Genomic DNA, 20,571 nt, shown 5'->3' on the forward strand with positions numbered 1-20,571 from the left:
CTGAGCTTTGTGGTCAGAATTTGACTTGTACTGAGCACAGACTGCAGAGGCCCTGGGCATGTCATGCAGCAAAAAAAACAGAAATTTAAAAGCACTGAAGGCTTGGGGAAGGGTGTGTGTGGGAATCTTTCTTAAAGTGCACTTATCCTTTAAGGTACTCATTACATACTTGCACAGATTACCAAAGACTATATTCAAGGGAGACATTCAAATTTTGCTTTTGGAAAACAGAAGGCGGAATGCTTTGTGAATGCAACTACTCCAGAGGCAGCTGTCGTTATTAATAAATAGACATCCTTGTTATCAATAAAATAAAACAAAAACTTAACACTAAGCATTGGGCATAATAGTTTATAGCGATGATAGAACTAAATAGGTAATTAATAGTGTTTGCAAAGTTTAACTTCCCACAGTTCAGCCTTATGCCGCGTACACATGACCGTTTTTCATGACGAGAAAAATGCAATTTTTTTTCATAATTGGTCCTGAAAAATGGTTGTGTGTGGGCTCCAGAGCATTTTTTTCGATGAGAAAAATGGGCATTAAAAATTTAGAACCTGCTTTTATTTTTTCTTGTCGTTTTTCACGTCGTGAAAAACGGTTGTGTGTATGCTTTAACGAGGGGGAAAAAAACGCACATGCTCAGAAGCAAGTTATGAGACGGAAGTACTCGTTCTGGTAAAACTAGCGTTCGAAATGGAGATAGCACATTTGTCACGCTGTAACAGAATGAAAAACACGAAGACTGAAAAGCAAGAATCGTCTCTCACCAAACTTTTACTAACGTGCGTTAACACAAAATCAGCAAAAGCTGCCCAAAGGGTGGCGCCATTCGAATGGAATTTCCACCTTTATAGTGCCGTTGTATGTTGAAGGAGAGCAATAAGGAGAAGACGGCCCAATTTGTCTATGTGTGAATTACAGGTTCACTTTAAACACCTAAAAGGTGCCAAAAAAAAGTAGGCTGGAGGAAATTAATCATTAAGCTTTATTTAATATTACACAGTTGGAAGGATTATGCGGAGTGAGGAACCAAGTATTACTCAAGTAACATCAGGGGTCACTATTTAAAGTGTGGTTGCAATTCTGCTGGTCAGTCTTCACCTGTGGGGAATCGGCTTCTATGGCAGCCTAGGCCTTGGAGAGTTGAGTGGACCATCTGGATATGAGGCAGTAGACGATGGGGGAAAAAGACTGCACAGCACACCCTTCTGGTGGGTGATGACTTGTGTGTACAATGGGATTACGCCGCAGACCAAAGATAATTTAAATGTCTACAAGAACTCCATAATAAAAGGATATGGGCTCAACCCTTCCTTTATTTGTCTTAATCACTAACTCTATATATTGGAAAAAATGAGGCTTATTCAATAGAAGAAACTTAAAATATATATATGTAGATGCATGACAACTCCCAACTGCATTAAAATAATTATCTTTATTCTATATAATAAAATACCTAAATGGAACACATTTTTTCACAGGACTATGCTAAAAAAATATATCCTGCTGTTCCAGCTCCACCCATTTTTCTCTAGTATTTTCCAAACTACTTAAAAAGTGAAATACGCATACTAAATCTTCACTGGTGTGAAGATTTAGTGCCGCTCACAATGGCACAGACTCCCTCCCTCGCAAGAGTAACCACTCAACAAGTGTAGCAATAATATCCTTTTACCTTCTCAATAGTGAAGGTGTCGCACTCATTGACATTTAGCTCCAACATGGCAGCATATTTAACCACTTAAGACCCGGACCTTTATGCAGGTAAAGGACCTGGCCAGTTTTTGCGATTCGCCACTGCGTCGCTTTAACTGACAATTGCACGGCCGTGCGATGTGGCTCCCAAACAAAATTGGCGTCCTTTTTTCCCCACAAATAGAGCTTTCTTTTGGTGGTATTTTATCACCTCTGCCGTTTTTATTTTTTGCGCTATAAACAAAAATAGAGCGACAATTTTGAAAAAAATTTAATATTTCTTACTTTTTGCTATAATAAATATCCCTCAAAAAGATATAAAAAAACTTTTTTTTCCCTCAGTTTAGGCCGATACGTATTCTTCTACCTATTTTTGGTAAAAAAATCGCAATAAGCGTTTATTGATTGGTTTGCGCAAAATTTATAGCATTTACAAAATAGGAGATAGTTTTATTGCATTTTTATGAAAACATTTTTTTTACTACTAATGGCGGCGATCAGCGATTTTTTTCGTGACTACGACATTATGGCGGACACATCGGACAATGTTGACACATTTTTGGGTCCATTGTCATTTTCACAGCAAAAAATGCTATAAAAATGCACTGTTTTCTGTGAAAATGACAATTGCAGTTTGGGAGTTAACCCCTACAGCGCCCCCTAGTGGTTATGTGTGACTTCATATGTTTTTCTAACTGTAGGGGGGCGGGGCTGGACGTGTGGTGTCATTGATCGTGTTTCCCTATATTAGGGAACGCACGGTCAATGAAGCTGCCACTGTGAAGAACTTGGAAGCTGTGTTTACACACAGCTCTCCCTGTTGTTCAGCTCCGGGGACCGATCGCGGGAATCCGGCAGCGATCGGGTCCCGCGGTCACGGAGCTTCAGACCGGGTCGTGGGCGCGCGCCGCGGGCACACGTCTGCGACCCACGGCTGGGCACTTAAAGAGGACGTACAGGTACGTGCTTGTGCCCAGCCGTGCCATTCTGCCGACGTATATCTGCAGGAGGCAGTCCTTAAGTGGTTAAAGTGGATGTAAACCCTCCATACACCCAGTGAAGTGAACAGCCTCAGATGATACACAAAGATGAAAAAAATCTCTCTACATAAGTTTTACATCTATATATGCTGTCTTCAATTTTATATGCTGTTTAGAAAGTTGTGATTGTGTTAGGAAATTTTCTCTTCCTGTTTAACACAGAGTGTGATGTCTGGGCATACACGATCGGTTCATCCGATGAAAACGGTCTGATGGATTTTTTCATCAGATATCCGATGAAGCTGACTTTCATCAGTCGGTTAAAAAACCGATCGTGTCAGGACGCGGTGACGTAAAACACAACGACATGCTGAGAAAAATTAAGTTCAATGCTTCTGAGCATGCGTCAACTTGATTCTGAGCATGCATGGATTTTTAACCAATGGACGTGCCCACAGACGATCGTTTTTTAACCATCAGATAGATTTAAAACAAGTTCCTAGTTTTTTCACCGATGGATAAAAAAACTATGGGGCCCACACACGATCGGTTCGTCTGATGAAAACGGTCCATCAGACCGTTTTCATCAGACGAACCGATCGTGTGTACGCGGCATAAGATAGCTAAAATTGCTGATTGAAGAAAAAGCACACACCCCCTCTCCACATAGGCAGAGGCTCTCGGAGGTGTTTTGTAACAGGGCCAGTTCCCTGCTAATCTATTTATAGCAACCTCCCGGACAGAAATGTCAGGCTGCTTTTTTCTGATGTGTCCGAGATGTGTCAGGAGTTATCTGGCTGATAACAGAGGAACGGTTCAGGATAGAGCTATGGGACTTAGCTCTTTGAAGAGAGATAACAAAATACTACAAGCTATATGACAATATAGGCATAAAGCAGATACTTATAACTGTTCTTGATAGACAAGCAGTACTTATTAACCACTTCCCGACCGCCGCATGTACATATACGTCGGCAGAATGGCACGTACAGGCACATTGGCGTACCTGTACGTCCCTGCCTAGACGTGGGTGGGGGGTCCGATCGGGACCCCCCCGCGCGACTTGCGGGGGTCGGGTCCCCTCGGGGAGTGATCCGGGACGACGGCGCGGCTATTTGTTTATAGCCGCTCCGTCGCGATCGCTCCCCGGAGCTGAAGAACGGGGAGAGCCGTATGTAAACACGGCTTCTCCGTGCTTCACTGTGGCGGCGCATCGATCGGGTGATTCCCTTTATAGGGAAGACCCGATCGATGATGTCATTCCTACAGCCACACCCCCCTACACTAGTAAACACACACTAGGTGATCCCTAAATGTTACAGCGCCCCCTGTGTTTAACTCCCAAACTGCAACCGTCATTTTCACAATAAAGAATGCAATTTAAATGCATTTTTTGCTGTGAAAATGACAATGGTCCCAAAAATGTGTCAAAATTGTCCGAAGTGTCCGCCATAATGTCGCAGTCACGGAAAAAATCGCTGATCGACGCCATTAGTAGTAAAAAAAATAAAAAAAATAAAAATGCAAAAAAACTATCCCCTATTTTGTAAACGCTATAAATTTTGCGCAAACCAACCGATAAACGATTATTGCGATTTTTTTACCAAAAATAGGTAGAAGAATACGTGTCGGCCTAAACTGAGGTAAAAAAAAAAAATTATATATGTTTTTGGGGGATATTTATTACAGCAAAAAGTAAAAAATATTGCATTTTTTTCAAAATTGTCTCTCTATTTTTGTTTATAGCGCAAAAAATAAAAACCGCAGAGGTGATCAAATACCACCAAAATAAAGCTCTATTTGTGGGGAAAAAAGGACGCCAATTTTGTTTGGGAGCCACGTCGCACGACCGCGCAATTGTCTGTTAAAGCGACGCAGTCCTGAACTGTAAAAACCCCTTGGGTCTTTAGGCAGCAATATGGTCCGGGGCTTAAGTGGTTAAGAAAATGCAGGTAGATTCATGCTGGGTATAGCATCAAGGGGTGGAGGTGAGCAGCAGGGCTGGATCCTGACCGGTTTTGCCAGTAATCCCGGCTGCTTCAGAGGCTTATGACACTGTATAAGTCCCATCTCTACAAATGTACACCTAAGTCCCCCCCACTAACCTGATGGGACCCAGTATGGTAGGGCTGCCTGTACCCCAATATCAGAAGCCCATGGCTTACAATAGGGTCAATCATAGCCCACATAGGCGTCAGGTGTACCCTAATCCCTCTGTGTGGTGCAGATTCCCCCTGTTCAGATCCCTGATATTTTACCAAAGCCCCCTAACAGAGCTCCTAAAAAATTCAAAATAAATAATAAAAATAAAAAACTACTGACACTGTCTACTGCCCTACTGACACCAATCTCTGCCCCACTGATGCAGTGTATTGCTGTGCTGACACTGTCAGTATATATGCACATGCACACACACGCTAATATGTTTGAGCTTTGGGGTTCACACCCTAATGTAATAGTAATAGGTTGTGCACACCTATGATAGCCCACCGGAATGATGCAACAAAATTCACTCATTACTGACTATATAATAAACATTTCAATTCCAGGAAAATAAAATCCTTGTAATCAAATCGTTATGTTATTCCTCTCATTAAAATATGCAACACAGCAGAGAACGTGCATTGGCGGCGATGTATCATTTCTTTGTAATGAACTGTTTCCTCCTAATTATAAGTAAAAAGATGTGGGAGAGAACTGCTGATGTAACCAAAGTCTGACTCTTCACACAACTGAACTGTACCTTCAATATGTATGGGTTTCTTGTACAGATCCACAGCTCCATCAGTGCGGATTCTTGTCTGTTCCTGCTCACAATGTTACAAATTGACCATTATCTTCACTCTTAAGAATTTATAATCTAGCTTTTAACTGGAGAGATAAGCCCTTGTGTAGTAAACAGTGGTAAATCTTTGCATCTCTGAGTGGCTACCCTGTTTGAGTGGCTGTGTGGGACTTTTTCGCAGCTTAATGAAGCTAGGCCTTAAATCTTTCTGAAGAAGGCTTAAATTACTTACAAACCTAGGGCTATTAAGTAAATCTGGATAAAGATACTAAGTCAGAGCTCGTAAGGGATATACTGACTTTCCAAGTCAGTCAGCCAAAGATCTCCTAGGGTCTACATCAGGATTTAAGAACTCGTAATGCCCTCATCTGGAACCATGTGATATGAGCTAGGGGTTAACGATACATTTGTACTAATACTTATGCTTTTGGATATAAAAGATTTAAACCATGCAGTTCTACATTCATTAACCACTTAAGGACCGGACCAATATGCTGCTACCTGACCCAAGGGGTTTTTACAATTCGGCACTGCGTCGCTTTAACAGACAATTGCGCGGTCGTGCGACGTGGCTCCCAAACAAAATTGGCGTCCTTTTTTCCCCACAAATAGAGCTTTCTTCTGGTGGTATTTGATCACCTTTGCGGTTTTTTATTTTTTGCGCTATAAACAAAAATAGAGCGACAATTTTGAAAAAAATGCAATATTTTTTACTTTTTGCTATAATAAATATCCCCCAAAAACATATATAATTATTTTTTCCTCAGTTTAGGCCGATACGTATTCTTCTACCTATTTTTGGTAAAAAAATTGCAATAAGCGTTTATCGGTTGGTTTGCGCAAAATTTATAGCATTTACAAAATAGGGGATAGTTTTTTTGCATTTTTATTAATTATTTTTTTTTACTACTAATGGCGGCGATCAGCGATTTTTTTCGTGACTGCGACATTATGGCGGACACTTCGGACAATTTTGACACATTTTTGGGACCATTGTCATTTTCACAGCAAAAAATGCATTTAAATTGCATCCACAGGGGGCGCTGTACAATTTAGTGTTCACTTAGTGTGTGTTTACAACTGTAGGGGGGTGTGGCTGTAGGAATGACGTCATCGATCGAGTCTCCCTATATAAGGGATCACTCGATCGATGCAGCGCCATAGTGAAGCACGGGGAAGCCGTGTTTACATACGGCTCTCCCCGTTCTTTAGCTCCGGAGAGCGACCACGACGGAGCGGCTATAAACAAATAGCCGCGCCGTCGTCCTGGATCGCTCCCCGAGGGAACCCGACCGCCGCGTGTAGCGTGGGGGGGGTCCCGATCGGACCCCCGACCCACGTCTAGGCAGGGACGTACAGGTACGCCAATGTGCCTGTACGTGCCATTCTGCCGACGTATATGTACATGTGGCGGTCGGGAAGTGGTTAATAAATTGTTCAATTTCTTTTTAATACAGCCCGTGTAGTTACCTGAATTTGACTTGTTATTACCCCCTTGTTATCTTCAAAACAGCAGCAACCAAACTAGGAAAAGGAAAGGCAGGACCAGAAAGCAGGTGAGCTTCATACAGATGCACTAACAAAAAGAATGTTTAACCGCTTCCCAACCGCCGTACGCCGATATACGTCGGCAAAATGGCACGGGCAGGCAAATGAATTTGCCTCCCAGCAGGTGCGTGTGCGTCGCCGTGTGCCCTTGGGAGTGTGCTCGCGGGTCTCACAAACTCGATGTTCGCCGGCGGCCTGCAACTGCGGTGAGGAGAGGCAGAACGGGGAGATGCCTATGAAAACAAGGCGTTTCCCTGTTATGCCTAGTGACATGACAGGAATCTACTGCTCCCAGTGATCGGGAGCAGTATCCCATCCCCCCACAGTTAGAATCACTCCCTAGGACACATTTAACCCCTTGATCGCCCCTAGTGTTTAACCCCGTCCCTGCCAGTGTCATTTATACAGTAACCATTGGCTATTTATAGCACTGATCACTGTATAAATGACAATGGTCCCAAAATAGTGTCAAAAGTGTCCGATGTGTCCTCCATAATGTTGCAGTACCGATAAAAATCGCAGATCGCTACCATTACTAGTAAAAAAAAATATTAATAAAAAATGCCATAAATGTATCCCCTATTTTGTAGACGCTATAACTTTTGCGCAAGCCAATCAATATACGCTTATTGCAATTTTTTACCAAAACTATGTAGAAGAATACGCATCAGCCTAATCTGAGGAAATTTTTTTTTTTTTTTATATATTCTTTGGGATATGGCGGAGGAGTTCTGTCCTCCTCTCTGCTGCCAACTGCTGAGACAAGGTGGGGGCAGAGAGACGAGGGGGGTACTGCAGCTGCAGGAGAGGAGCCTGGCCGGATGGATTCGGCCTACTGGCCTTGTGTTTAATACATGTGTTGTAGACTTATGCCCGGTACACACGATCCGATTATCGGACGAATGATCGTTCGTTTTTTTTGTATGCTAATCTCACGTCGAAATCTGATGAGTTTACTAAAGTCACGAAAATTCTCGTACGGCAGAATAAAAAATCGGAAGTGATGTCATGTGTTGTAATGCATTTGTATTGCATTTTCGAACGACAGCTGTACTGATTAAACGAAAATGGTCCGATCTGGCATCGTAGGAAAAAAAATTCCGTGGATGTCCGGTAGAATAAAATCGGATGAACTGTCCTGATCGGCTCTCGGAAGCTCTGCACTAACGATCCGATTATCGTACGATCGTTTCTAAAGCGGCATTTTTCGTACGATTTTCGGATCGTGTGTACGGGGCACTAACCTTACACGTGAGCCATGTGTGGGGAACTGTGTCATAGGGCCAGATCCACATACAATTGCATCGGCGCAGCGTATTAGAGATACACTACGCCGCCGTACCTTACCTGGTGTATATTCGAATCCTCAGCGAGTTTGCGCCTTAAGTTACGGCGGCGTAGTGTATTTCTGGCAGCGGATTTGAAATTGGGCGGGTTGGGGGCGGGTTTCATTTAAATAAAGCACGTCCCCGCGCCGAATGAACTGCGCATGCGTCGTCCCGAAATTTCCAGCCGTGCATTGCGCTGAATGACGTCGCTAGGACGTCATTTTTTTAACTTAGACGTGAGTTACGTCCATCCCTATTCACGGACGACTTCCGCAAAAAAAAAATTCAAATTTCGACGCGGGAACGACGGCCATACTTAACATGGCAATTCTATCTATACGCCGCAAAATACCAGCTTTTACTATACGCCGGAAAAAGCCGACTACAGACGACGTTAGAAAATGCGACGGTCGCGCGTATGTTCGTGGATTGTCGTAAATCGCTAATTTGCATACCCGACGCGGAAAACACCACCCAGCGGACGCCGAAGTATTGCATCTTAGATCCGAAGGCGTACGAAGACGTACACCTGTCGGATCTAACCCAGAAGCTGTCGTATCTTGTTTTGAGGATTCAAAACAAAGATACGACGCAGGAATTTTGAAATTACGCGGCGTGTCAATCGATACGCCGGCGTAATTTCTTTGTGGATCTAGCCCAAACACTTTTTCAAAATCCAAGTATACCACATCCACAGCCATCCCTCTGTCCAAGATTTTACTTACCTCCTCATAAAAAGAAATCGGATTTGTCTGACAACTTCTGTCTTTCATGAATCCATGCTGTCTGTCGCTTAAAATATTTTTTTTCCAGAAAGAACTCATCTATGTGGTCTTTTATTAAACTCTCTAATCCAGTGGTACTATTGCAGTCATGAAAGAGTCCCTAAAAATTAGAAGCAATGGCTTTGAAATGACAGAGCTCAATTATTTTAGGACACTTGGTGGGTTGGATGCCATCTGGTCCAGGTGCTTTATTCACCTTTATTCTGTCTAAGTATTTCTGGACCAGATCAATTTTGAGCCATTGTGGTTCATTTGGGGCTGTGTTAATGCCATCCCTATTATGGGCTTTAGCTCCCCCATGATTCTTTGTATACACAGAGCTGAAGAAGCTATTTAATAAAATTGCCTTCTTTGTCCCCAATGTTCGCAAACTCGCTAGCATGTCCCTCTGGAATAAAAAGCCTGTCCATTCGCACATTTTTCATTTTTATGTAAAGTTCAACTTTTCAAAGATAAAGTGGTGTCACCCTTCTGGCTGTGCTGTCTGGCAAATTTGTTTGAGTTCTAAAAGTGGTTTGACCAAATTACATATCACTTCGCAGATAAGACAGATCACATATGTGTATTTTATCTGTGTATTCAGCTAAACTCCCTGAGCTTTAACCACTTCAATACCAGACCATTTTACGACCTTCCTGCCCAAGCCAATCTTCAGCTTTCAGGGCTGTCACACTTTGATTGACATTTGGGAAGTAACATTGTTATAATTTTTTCACACAAATCAAGCTTTCTTTTGGTGGTATTTAATCACCACTGGGGTGTTTATTTTTTGTTAAATAAACAAAAAAAGTTGGGGATAAAAAGTTTTTCTTCTTTAACCACTTAAGGCCCGCCGCATACGTCCTATATATATGTCCTATATACGTCCTTAGTTTAAAGAGGGATATCTTGGTAATGGCAGCAGCTGCTGCCACAACCGAGGTATCCATCTCTTCAGGCGGCGGTCCTATAAACGATAATGGTGGTGGGAGAGGGGCCCCCTCCCCCCACTTACCGGAGCCGTTGGCAGCGGAGGAGGCGATCGGGTGCTTTCTCGTGCTGGGCATTGATACGAGTGAGGCCAAGATGGCCCCCACCCATATCCATACCATAGCAGGGCGGAAGTGACGTCAAAACGTCACTTCCGTCCATAAGTCTTAAAGGCCCAATTTATTTTTGACATTTTTTCAAATTACATATTTTTTTTATTTACTATCTGAATTCCCAGGTGAAAATAAACAGAAAAAAAAAACCAGAAAACAAATGCAGTCAGAGCATCTAAGGATTGGTAACCTGCAATATATTACATTTTTGGGGGTTTAAATACAATTTTTAAAGTAAAAATTATACAATATTTAAAAACATATTTTAATTTGTATTCTAAAACTTTTTTTGAGTGACCTTTATGAACAGTTTGCTAGTTCTATCATCAACAACATTGCATAAAATGACTAAACCATCTATTCAATGATCATTTTTACACAAACAGATTGATTTCCAGTCTTGCAGCTCTGCCTTCTATAGGGTATAGTCAAGCTGATACATGAAGATTCTGGATGGCCAAGGAAATGAAATGAGTGTGCTAGAAGCACATTGTATACTTAAAGAATAGAAATGAATGGCAAAATAATACAAAAAGTGTAAAATAATATATGGATGTAATATTTCAAAGTAAACAATGTTTAATAAAATCGCTATTGATCCTTTTCATTTTTTTCCCTGTGACTTTAAACAACTAGAGAAGGGTCACTGCATACCGGTTACATTTTGAATAACTTGAATCAGAAGATTAGATTGCTTGTATAATTCAGGATAGATGGAGGTAGACCCCATGCTTGAATATATAATAGTAAATCACAGAATTGAATTGGATCATTGCACAGTCTACCCTCTGCCATATTGAACACAATCCCCTTAGGACTTAACACAACCTTCCTGGGTTATTGTAGCCATATCACAGGTTTCCATAATTAAATCAAAAAAGCCTGATGTTTGGCTCAAAGGAAAAACAACCTATATTACATTGTATAATGTGGGATGTATACAATGTGTAATTTTATTCTCCATGGTTATATGCCATACATATATCATAAACAGTATTATTAGATGCTCTAGAAAAAAAGGATAGCCTGTGTTATATTGTTATTGTTGTCATTGTTAGAAAAAAATCTGGAAATTTGAAATATAAATTTGAAGAATCTCAGTCTTTAGTCAGACCTTCCATAAAGATGCAAGGTCAGCTTATTTACTAGCACCCTCACCACCTGAACAAAATAGCAAAAAAATCCTGAAAAATATTTTAAAATATATATACAATATACAAGGGCCGCATTAACTAATGGTATCAGACAGCCAATACATGTAGTATACCAACTGAAGTGCATAACAAATAGACATGTGCACACTGAAATATTTTATTTCGTTTTCGTCCGAAAACATTTTTTTATTTAGTTACTCCCGAAATTCGTTTTTATTTTTTTCGTTAAAAAAATGCATTCGTCCGAAAATCCAAATTAAGGTTGAATCTGTCATTGAAGGCTTATGGGCTCTGTCGAATGTTCTAAAAAAAAAAAAAAGAAGAAGAAGATTCTACAGAATCTTAAAAAAAAAAAAAAAATTTGACTCTTCATGTCTCTCTATGTTGAATCTTCATGTCTCTCTATGTCGAATCTTCATGTCTCTCTATGTCGAATCTTCATGTCTCTCTATGTCGAATCTTTTCTCTCTATGTCGACTCTTCTTCATGTCTCTATAATGTCAAATCTTTTCTCTCTATGTCGAATCTTTTCTCTTTATGTAGAATAATATTGGACTAATAGAGTTAAGGTTAGGCACATTCGACCGCAACGAAAACGAAAATAAAGCATTTTTTATGTCAAATCTTTCGTTTTTCGTTTTCTGTGCTTTCGTTATCGTTTGTTAAAACGATAACGAAAATACCTGAAATTCGGACGAAAATGCATTCGGACGAAAACGAATGCACATGTCTAATAACAAATATATTTTTGTATTTCTGTTTGTACCACAAAATAAGCACAGGTATGTAGCCACATTTTAGCTTGCAAATCTCCCAGGTCATTAGAAGATGTTTAATTATTTTGCGACAAGGGTGACATTATCTTTGCAGTGAAAATTTAAGATTGGATAGTATACATTTTTTGGGTTAGAATTTTAGATATGCCAACATCATAATGGTAGGGGTTCTAATGCTAGGAAAGGGGTCAACTGCTATTCCCTAATGGACTGCTTTCCAGGATTGGAATGGATGCAGTGCTGGGGTTTTCCAATCCTGGAAAAATAGCGTAATGCCATGGAAAAATTCTAATGCTGGGGAGAGGAGTTCAATGATAAGGAATGGGTCTGATGTTGGGGCGGTCCATTGCTAAGAGAGTGGAGTCCAGTGTTAATAAGGTAATTCTAGCCCTAGCCGAACTTCAATGCTGGGAGGGGGATCCTAGTCTCCACTGAGCAACAAAGTGGAAGGGTCAAGAAGAGAATTTTTCCTCCCACTGACACCAATGATTGGGTGTAAATTCCACAGACATTGACTATGGGGATTTCTTCCTACACGTGACCAATAGCACAGGGCAGCTTCCTCCTACTAAAGCTTGGACATTTTCCTCCCACTAATCACCTATGCTAGAGCATTTTTGCCTCCTGAAGTTGTAGCATTTTTTTTTATCCTACTGATGCCACGGCATTTACCACACGTTATTTAAAAAGGCTCTGTACAGTTAAAATGTGGCCCTACCCTTCGGGACAAACAGGAATTGCTGCAGATGTGATCATTGTAGTGAAAGAGGAAGGAAATTTAGCTTACAGGGTCAACCTTTTTTACCAGGATTGGTGCAACCTTATCTTTCTCCCTTCCTCTCTCTCTCTATAGATATCTATATAGATATAGATATATATCTATAAATATCTATATCTATCTATCTATCTATCTATCTCTCTCCCTCTCTCTCTCTCTCTCTCTCTCTCTCTCTCTCTCTCTCTCTCTATATATATATATATATATATATATATATATATATATATATATATATATATATAAAATACTGTATACATATATAAAGAGATCTACAAAATATAACAACATTGACAGCATTTTAAACATGGTGCTTGTCTGTCGGTCTAAATGTATTAATTATCTATTGAGGAAAAAGCCTTGAGAGGCTAGATTATAGTGAAGGGTAGAAGGCAGGCATGAATAGAGATAGAGAAATTAATGGGACTGAGTTAATGGTTTCCCTGGTGGGGCCCAGCTGTACCAAGAGGGTCTATTTTATTTATCTTGATACAGGTTTAATTTTGTTTTCTATGAGGCTTCATCGGCAATGTGCTGACATATTAAACACTTTGAAAACAGGAATGTCACAGAACTTCAATAATCAGAACTATTAATCACTTTAAATGTTCTAACCTTCAAAGAGTGAGGTAATGTGGATCTGTTTTGTATGGTTTTGTGAGTCACTGTGTTATATTTTATTCCTGGCAAGATATACACTCTGATTAGAACATCTTAGCATTATGACTAACCTTATCACAGCATGTTTTATCTCTGCTGTATAAAGTTATCAAGCATTAAGACACTACAAGAAAAAAATATTTAAAAAAATAAAATAAAAAACATATAAAAATATTAGTTATAAAATGGATAAAGCTTGAGTCAGACACAAAAAGCCCGTCTGTAGGCACACTGCACGTTCACTAATTATTTATGCAATTCTACAGAGACCCAGCCTTATTTGAAATTTCTGAACCATTGAATAGAGAACATTAAGTCAGCCCAAGCAATGGATGGCAGGTGTTCATTAAAGCAGGGATGATATTTTCATTTGAGCAAATTGTCAGATTGCTAGCACATCACAAAACTGAAAAGAGTTCTGCTTACCATAACCAAGAATACATTTTTGGCTAAAATATTCTAGTTTATTTGGCAGTTTATAGAGGAATTCTTATTTTCTATAATGTGTGGAGTTATAATATTATATAGAATGTACAGCAAAAATATAAGCCTCAGCCTTTACCCATTTCATTTTATAATTTTAAAAGCCGCATATTGAACATTAGAGGGCAATAGACTTCTTGCCAAACACCGGATATTGTCTTTTTTAACTCTCTAAAATAAATACTGTATATGCCCAAATATTTAAACCAAGTATGTTGCACAGTTTCTAGAATGTCAATAATGCTGTTTTTAAACAGTATTTCCTGCTTTCAGTTTAATCATTCCTTATGATTCTACCAGCAAAGCGAATCCACAGGCACTTCCTTTCCTTGGGTGACAATGCTAAACTGTGGTCTTTCCAATCTTTCCTACGTGCTCTCAAATTGGACTACAAGCATGTGTGCAGACACAGTAGGGTTGATTTACTAAAAATGGAGAGTGCAAAATATGGTGTAGCTGTGCATGGTAGCCATTCACCTTCTAACGTCAGGTTGTTCAATTGACAAAAAAACCTGGAAGCTGATTGGTTTCTATGCAAAGCTGCACCAGATTATGCACTCTCCAGAGGAAGCTGATATCAAGAGTCTACAAGGTTTGGACAAAGTAGGGAAAGAAAATAAAACATGAACATTTATTCACAGTGTTCTACAAAATACAAACAGTACTCGTTTGTGTGAGATCACTGCGACTTTAAAGGAGAAGTACAGCCAAAGCTTGTTTGGCTGTACCTCTCCTATGGATCACCCATTTGTTCTGCACTCCTATGACCTTTTTTTAGCCGAATCCTGCTGATATCAAAGAGCGGTCCAGGCTCAGGCAAGACCATGACCATATGGTCAGGATCCGCCCACATGCCTGGACCGGCACCCGGCTCAGCCTCTCAGCAAGCTGCTGAGAGCCTGAGCTGGCCGCTCCCGCCCCTCCACAGCCCAGTGCTCCAATGAGTGAGGAGGGGCAGATCAGAGAGCTGGTGACTGACAGAGGCCAGCTCTCTATTCAGGGAGCTCTGAGAACCAAGTGATCTGTGGTATTTAATCGCTCAGTTCCCAGTGTTAGAGCTGGAGGGGGGAAGATGCAGCATCGGACCATTCACCTAGGTAAGTATGGATCTGAAAAAAAAATAACTATCCCCATACTTCTCTTTTAATGTTATTCGTGACATCCAAAATTGTAATTATACCAAAGCTTAGCAAGTTTATATTTACTTAAAATCTGCTTTGCTTTTGTACACATAGACAAACCCGAATCTCATTCAACTATAATCCATTAAGTGTTAACCCATCTCACCTCATTATGATCTGCTAGAAAATATGTTTCAATTTATTGAACAATTTAAAATTTAGAAAATTAAGTAATAATGACAGTTATTCTTTTTTTATATAATTTTCTTATAAAAGCTTAAATACATTGTAATAGGTATTCTTAAACATGCAATTGTGCCATTGTTATGACTGTCCAATGGCCATATAGAGGCAATAGGTCAATGAGCAGAGTATGTATAATGTACTGCAAAGGGTCTATATCAGGCGTCTCAAACTGGCGGCCCTCCAGCTGTTGCAAAACTACAAGTCCAATGAGACATTGCAAGAATGACAGTTATCAGCATGACTCCCACAGGCAGAGGCATGATGGGACTTGTAGTTTTACAACAGCTGGAGGGCCACCAGTTTGAGACCCTTGGTCTATATAGTGCAGAGCACGGTATGACTTCACATTTTTAAAATCAAACCACTTGCAGCCAAACCTGTGCGCAGGTGTACAAATTGAGGAGATACAGATGTTTAGCAAAACAGATTCACGTATCTTTTATACTTGTTGGATTTTATAATAAGAGATTCATCTTCCAGAAATAAATAACATTCTCCAAATGCTTTTCATGTTTCCAAATGAAACATTTGAGTTCTGTTGTTTTTTCGTTTATTTTTCGTTCAGTTTTACAAAGGTTATGCAGGCCATTTCTAAGGGGTATATGTATAATTCACAGGCATTCTCCAAACATTCACTGCAGGTGAATCTTCCTCGAGCAAATGTTTGGTGAGCCTAAATGTTTGGTGAGAGCTCCTTCACTGCTTTATAAATATGCTCTTGGAACGCTGTTAGAAAAATGGGTAGATCATTGTTAGAATATTCCTAAAACAGACCTTTCAGGAAAAATGACCTAACCCCTACCTATTAGACTCTTACCCTCTTGTAAAAGTGAAACCTAAAAGAAGGAAAAACATTCAAACAAAAAGGCTTCCAGTCGCTTAGCCTAGGCATTGGTGACATAATTTAGCCCCCCACGGCCTCCTGGGAAAGCTGAGGATCGTAATTCTTGTGAGAAAACGCTCCTGCATTTGGGATCTTTAGTTTATCCAGGATCCCATGGGATGGGGATTTAAACATTGTCATGTGTTAAATTGATTTAATGGCAGATGTTGCATTTCTACCACTGCTACTTCTAATACGTTCAGTAATAATAATCATAACAATAAATAATTATAATAAGGGATATGCTGTGCTTTAGAAGCATAACTAAAACCTTCAGGGCCCTAGTGCAAGAAATTATGAAGGGCCTCCCTCACTCTTCTCTTTCCATCTGTCCCAGGGCCTTTCCCTTCAAGCCCAGGGCCCTTCCCACTGATCCTGGGCTCTTTCTTATGGTGCTGCAACTGAACTCTTTTACGTGTTCTTCCTGCCATCTTGGCCCCCCCCCCACGGTGGTGGAATGCCAGGGCCCCGTCACAAGTACGGCCTTTGTGACCCTAGTAGATTCGCCACTGACCTTGCTATTACTAGGGTGGCATTTTGTAAGGCAGCACTCCTGAAGATGTAAGGGGGTATGCTGAAGGTACTATTTTACCCCTTACATCCTTCTCCAGAGTGCCTCCTTAATGCCACCAGAGTGTCCCCTTGGTGCCTCCAGAGTGTTCCCTTACATAATCTACAGTGCCGCTCCTAGTGCCCCCTTGGTGCCTACAGAGTGCTCCATACATCCTCCAGAGTGCCCCATTAGATCCCACTCTAGAGATCAAAAAGACAATCTGGAATTGTTCTGTCAGTATGAGTAATGTTAGTGGCTAAAATTCCAGGCACCCACCAGTCACCTCTGTTTCCTCATTGTGGGCTTTGGCTTCCAGGGAGGCAAGCAAATGGAGAGATTGTGTATGGTGGGCCACACAGAACTCGCAAGTGTCTGGGCTGAAGGTAAAACACTTTCAAAAAATGTCCTTGCCAGCTGATTAGTACTGCCATGCTTGGTCTCTACTCGTGCTGCGGGGGGTGTATAAGCTACACCCTGCAGCCCAATCTGAGGCTGAGCCTGGCAGTTCTCTAATCCGCTTCTTCCGGAAATGTGAATGCGCAGTTCAAAGCCGATGTCACGGTTGTTTTTACAGGCACTTTTCTCCTATCTACAGTTAGGAGTGAAGCATCTGTTATCACTGCCCCAGACATACGGCCATCTTGGTGCCCTGTCCCCACGGTGGCGGAATGCCAGGGCCCGGTCGCAAATACAACCTTTGCGACCCTGGTAGTTCAGCCACTGCTGTGCTTTATACTTGCAGTACCTCCTTGTTATCTTACATAGGTACTTGTTGTTTTAAAAAAATATGCAAATATCACTAGCATTAAGTTTTTTTTTTTGGAAGGGGTAATGATTTTGTATATATGTACACAACAATGTGCAGTATAGAATAGTTTTGGATTTATATAGTCATTTTTTTTAACCTCCCTGGCGGTATAATTATTTCCGATTTTAGGTGCTGAAAGCGGTACCATTATTTTGCAAGGAAATTTGGCATTTTATACTGTAGGCCTGTAATTCTTAGGAATAACTGACTTAAATCTGACCAAACAAGAGTCTAGTAGGCATCCCGGGTATGAAAAAGTTTGAAAAACAAAATTATAAATTATAATATAATAAATAATTATAAATAATTATAACAAATAATAATATAATTATAATAAAAATTATTCAATAATGTAATCAATTTAAAATCACTGAAATTTACTCAGTTGCAGAATTGTCGCTGTCATTACTTTTATTTTTTTATGACAAATTTCCCCACAAATTGCTATCGCTCAATTCTGCAAGTGATTATAATTTATTATCGCTGTTTTCTATCTGCTCTAAAACCACTTTTGACCTAAAGGGACACTTTTTGTTTGCTATGGACAATCTACAGCAGGGATATGCAATTAGCGGACCTCCAGATGTTGCAAAACTACAATTCCCATCATGCCTCTGCCTTTGGGTGTCATGCTTGTGGCTGTCAGAGTCTTGCTATGCCTCATGGGACTTGTAGTTCTGCAGGAGGTCTGCTAATTGCATATCCCAGATCTACAGTTTCCAGGCAGAAAGAACAGTTTTTATTATACAAAAGTACATGTAGGGCACTGGACAGACCACTAGGGACAAAGGGGGTGTGTATTTTCTACATACAGTACTGTAATCTACAAGATTACAGTATACTGTACGTAATGTGTTTGTTTACTTTTTTGAATTTGGCGCCGTTCTCTGCCCCCGTGCGTCGTAACGTCGCAGGGAATGGAGATCGGCGGCACACAGGGACACTGTGTGAATCGAGCGAGGACCCACTCGCTCACACAGCGCCGAGGCATCGCAGGATCCAGGGACAAGGTAAGTAACTTTGTCTCTGGCTGCAGCGAGGCGAGCCCGAGTCTGGCTCGGGGACACCGCTCTTGCTACAAAAATCTTACCCCGAGCCAGATTCGGGAATACCGCCAGGAGGGTTAAGTATAAAAAAAAGACTACATTAAAGTGGAGTTTCCATCCCAAATTTTTTTTTTCCATTATTGTGCTCATTAGACCTAAAAAAATAAAAATGTTTTACTCATCTGGAAATGCCTGTTGCTATGCGGTCCCACAAAATCTGCCTTTGGAATCACCTAGGATTCTGACATCATCCCCCTCTAACGCTCCTGGGAAATATGTGTCATAATTTCCCAGGATGCAGTGCGCTACCCAATTATCACTCCCCATCCAAGACTTACAGGAAGTAAGTGCTTGTGGGCTTTACAATGCCCACAAGCAAAATGACAATGGTGGGGACATAGTTTTATAAACTATCTTTTTTGAATAATTATGTGGAGCGGCGGCGGACTGTAAAATAGTAAGTAACCGGATTTATATTATAAAAACACATGATGAAAGGACATACATTTTAAAAATGCTAATTGTGGTTGGAACCCCGCTTTAAGCAGAATGACTCGTATAAGGTATATCTCAATATATCCTCTGTTGGAATGGTAGGTACATTATTTGAAGTGTGTCCAGACTCCAGAGTGAGTCTTTATTATACTCTAGGTAGAAAGAATACTATTTGTCAGCGTACGGCAGACTACTAAGTTCTTGTTTTTTTTCACTCTGCACAAGAGCAACCTAAATTGTCCCACTGTGTGTTATGTTTCTGATGCAACTTAATGATATTCTGGCCTAGGAGAAAAAGATCAGATGCTCCTCAGGTTGTGCAGCAAAAGTGCTCCCAGGAGCTCCTCAGCAGGGCTTCACATACGTTTAATCCAGTGAAGAAAATGTAATCATTTGGCCCTGTTTATACACAGAATAAAGAAAATAAAATTAGAAATTTAAAATTGTTGGGGTTTTTATATATATATATATATATATATATATATATATATATATATATATATATATATACATTTTTTTATTAACACTACACCCTTTTTACATTTCATTTGTTCATGTTTGTTAATTTTTATGTTGCTATTTCCTTAATAAATAATTTGAATGGAAGAAAAACAATTTGTTAAACATGTTCTACAAAATAAAGAAAGGAATGGAAGAGGAAAAGCCCTTTCTGTTCTTGCCAGGGTGTGTAATCTTTAACCTAATTATAAGCAGTTCCATTTCATTACATATGAATATGTTATGGATTTTCAATTTATGTAGGGCTTTCTTCTACAGACAATCGCCTACAAATGCAAGCAGCAGCCAACCTGCCAAGCCAGAAACCTCTTTAATACCCATTATTGTGTTAGTGCATAAGATTCATGGTTATCTTTCAAAATCACCATCAAAATTTACTACCAGTTTTATGAGCAGAGTCTGTCATAAATCACAAATGCTGGACCATTCTTATTAATATGTGTTATTTGAGTCCATAAAATGGACTGAATATAATAAGGTAGACATGTTTCCATGTTAGAAAAAAAAAAAAAAAGATGAAATAAGCTGAATAATTTTTTTAATCCTTTGGACCAAGCATTTTTTTTTCAGCTGGCCATAAATAAAAATTACAGACTGTCTATTTTTAATGAATCTTACCCTTGAATAGTATTGTGTCCACCTAATGCTATCGTGTCGTTTGTAGCACATTTTTATAAAAGCTATTGTGTCTTGATACAGCATGGTGTCTGATTTGTATACTTGCCTTGTATGTAATCCCTATTAATGAACATTATTCTTTTTGCTCCCTTTTGATCTGTTAAATCTAGTATTGAAAGCCGTTAGTTACACTTATTGAATAGAGATAACAAATGCCTATTGATCCTG

The sequence above is a fragment of the Rana temporaria genome, chromosome 4, assembly GCF_905171775.1.
Source record: "Rana temporaria chromosome 4, aRanTem1.1, whole genome shotgun sequence".
In the NCBI taxonomy this organism is placed as follows: domain Eukaryota; kingdom Metazoa; phylum Chordata; class Amphibia; order Anura; family Ranidae; genus Rana; species Rana temporaria.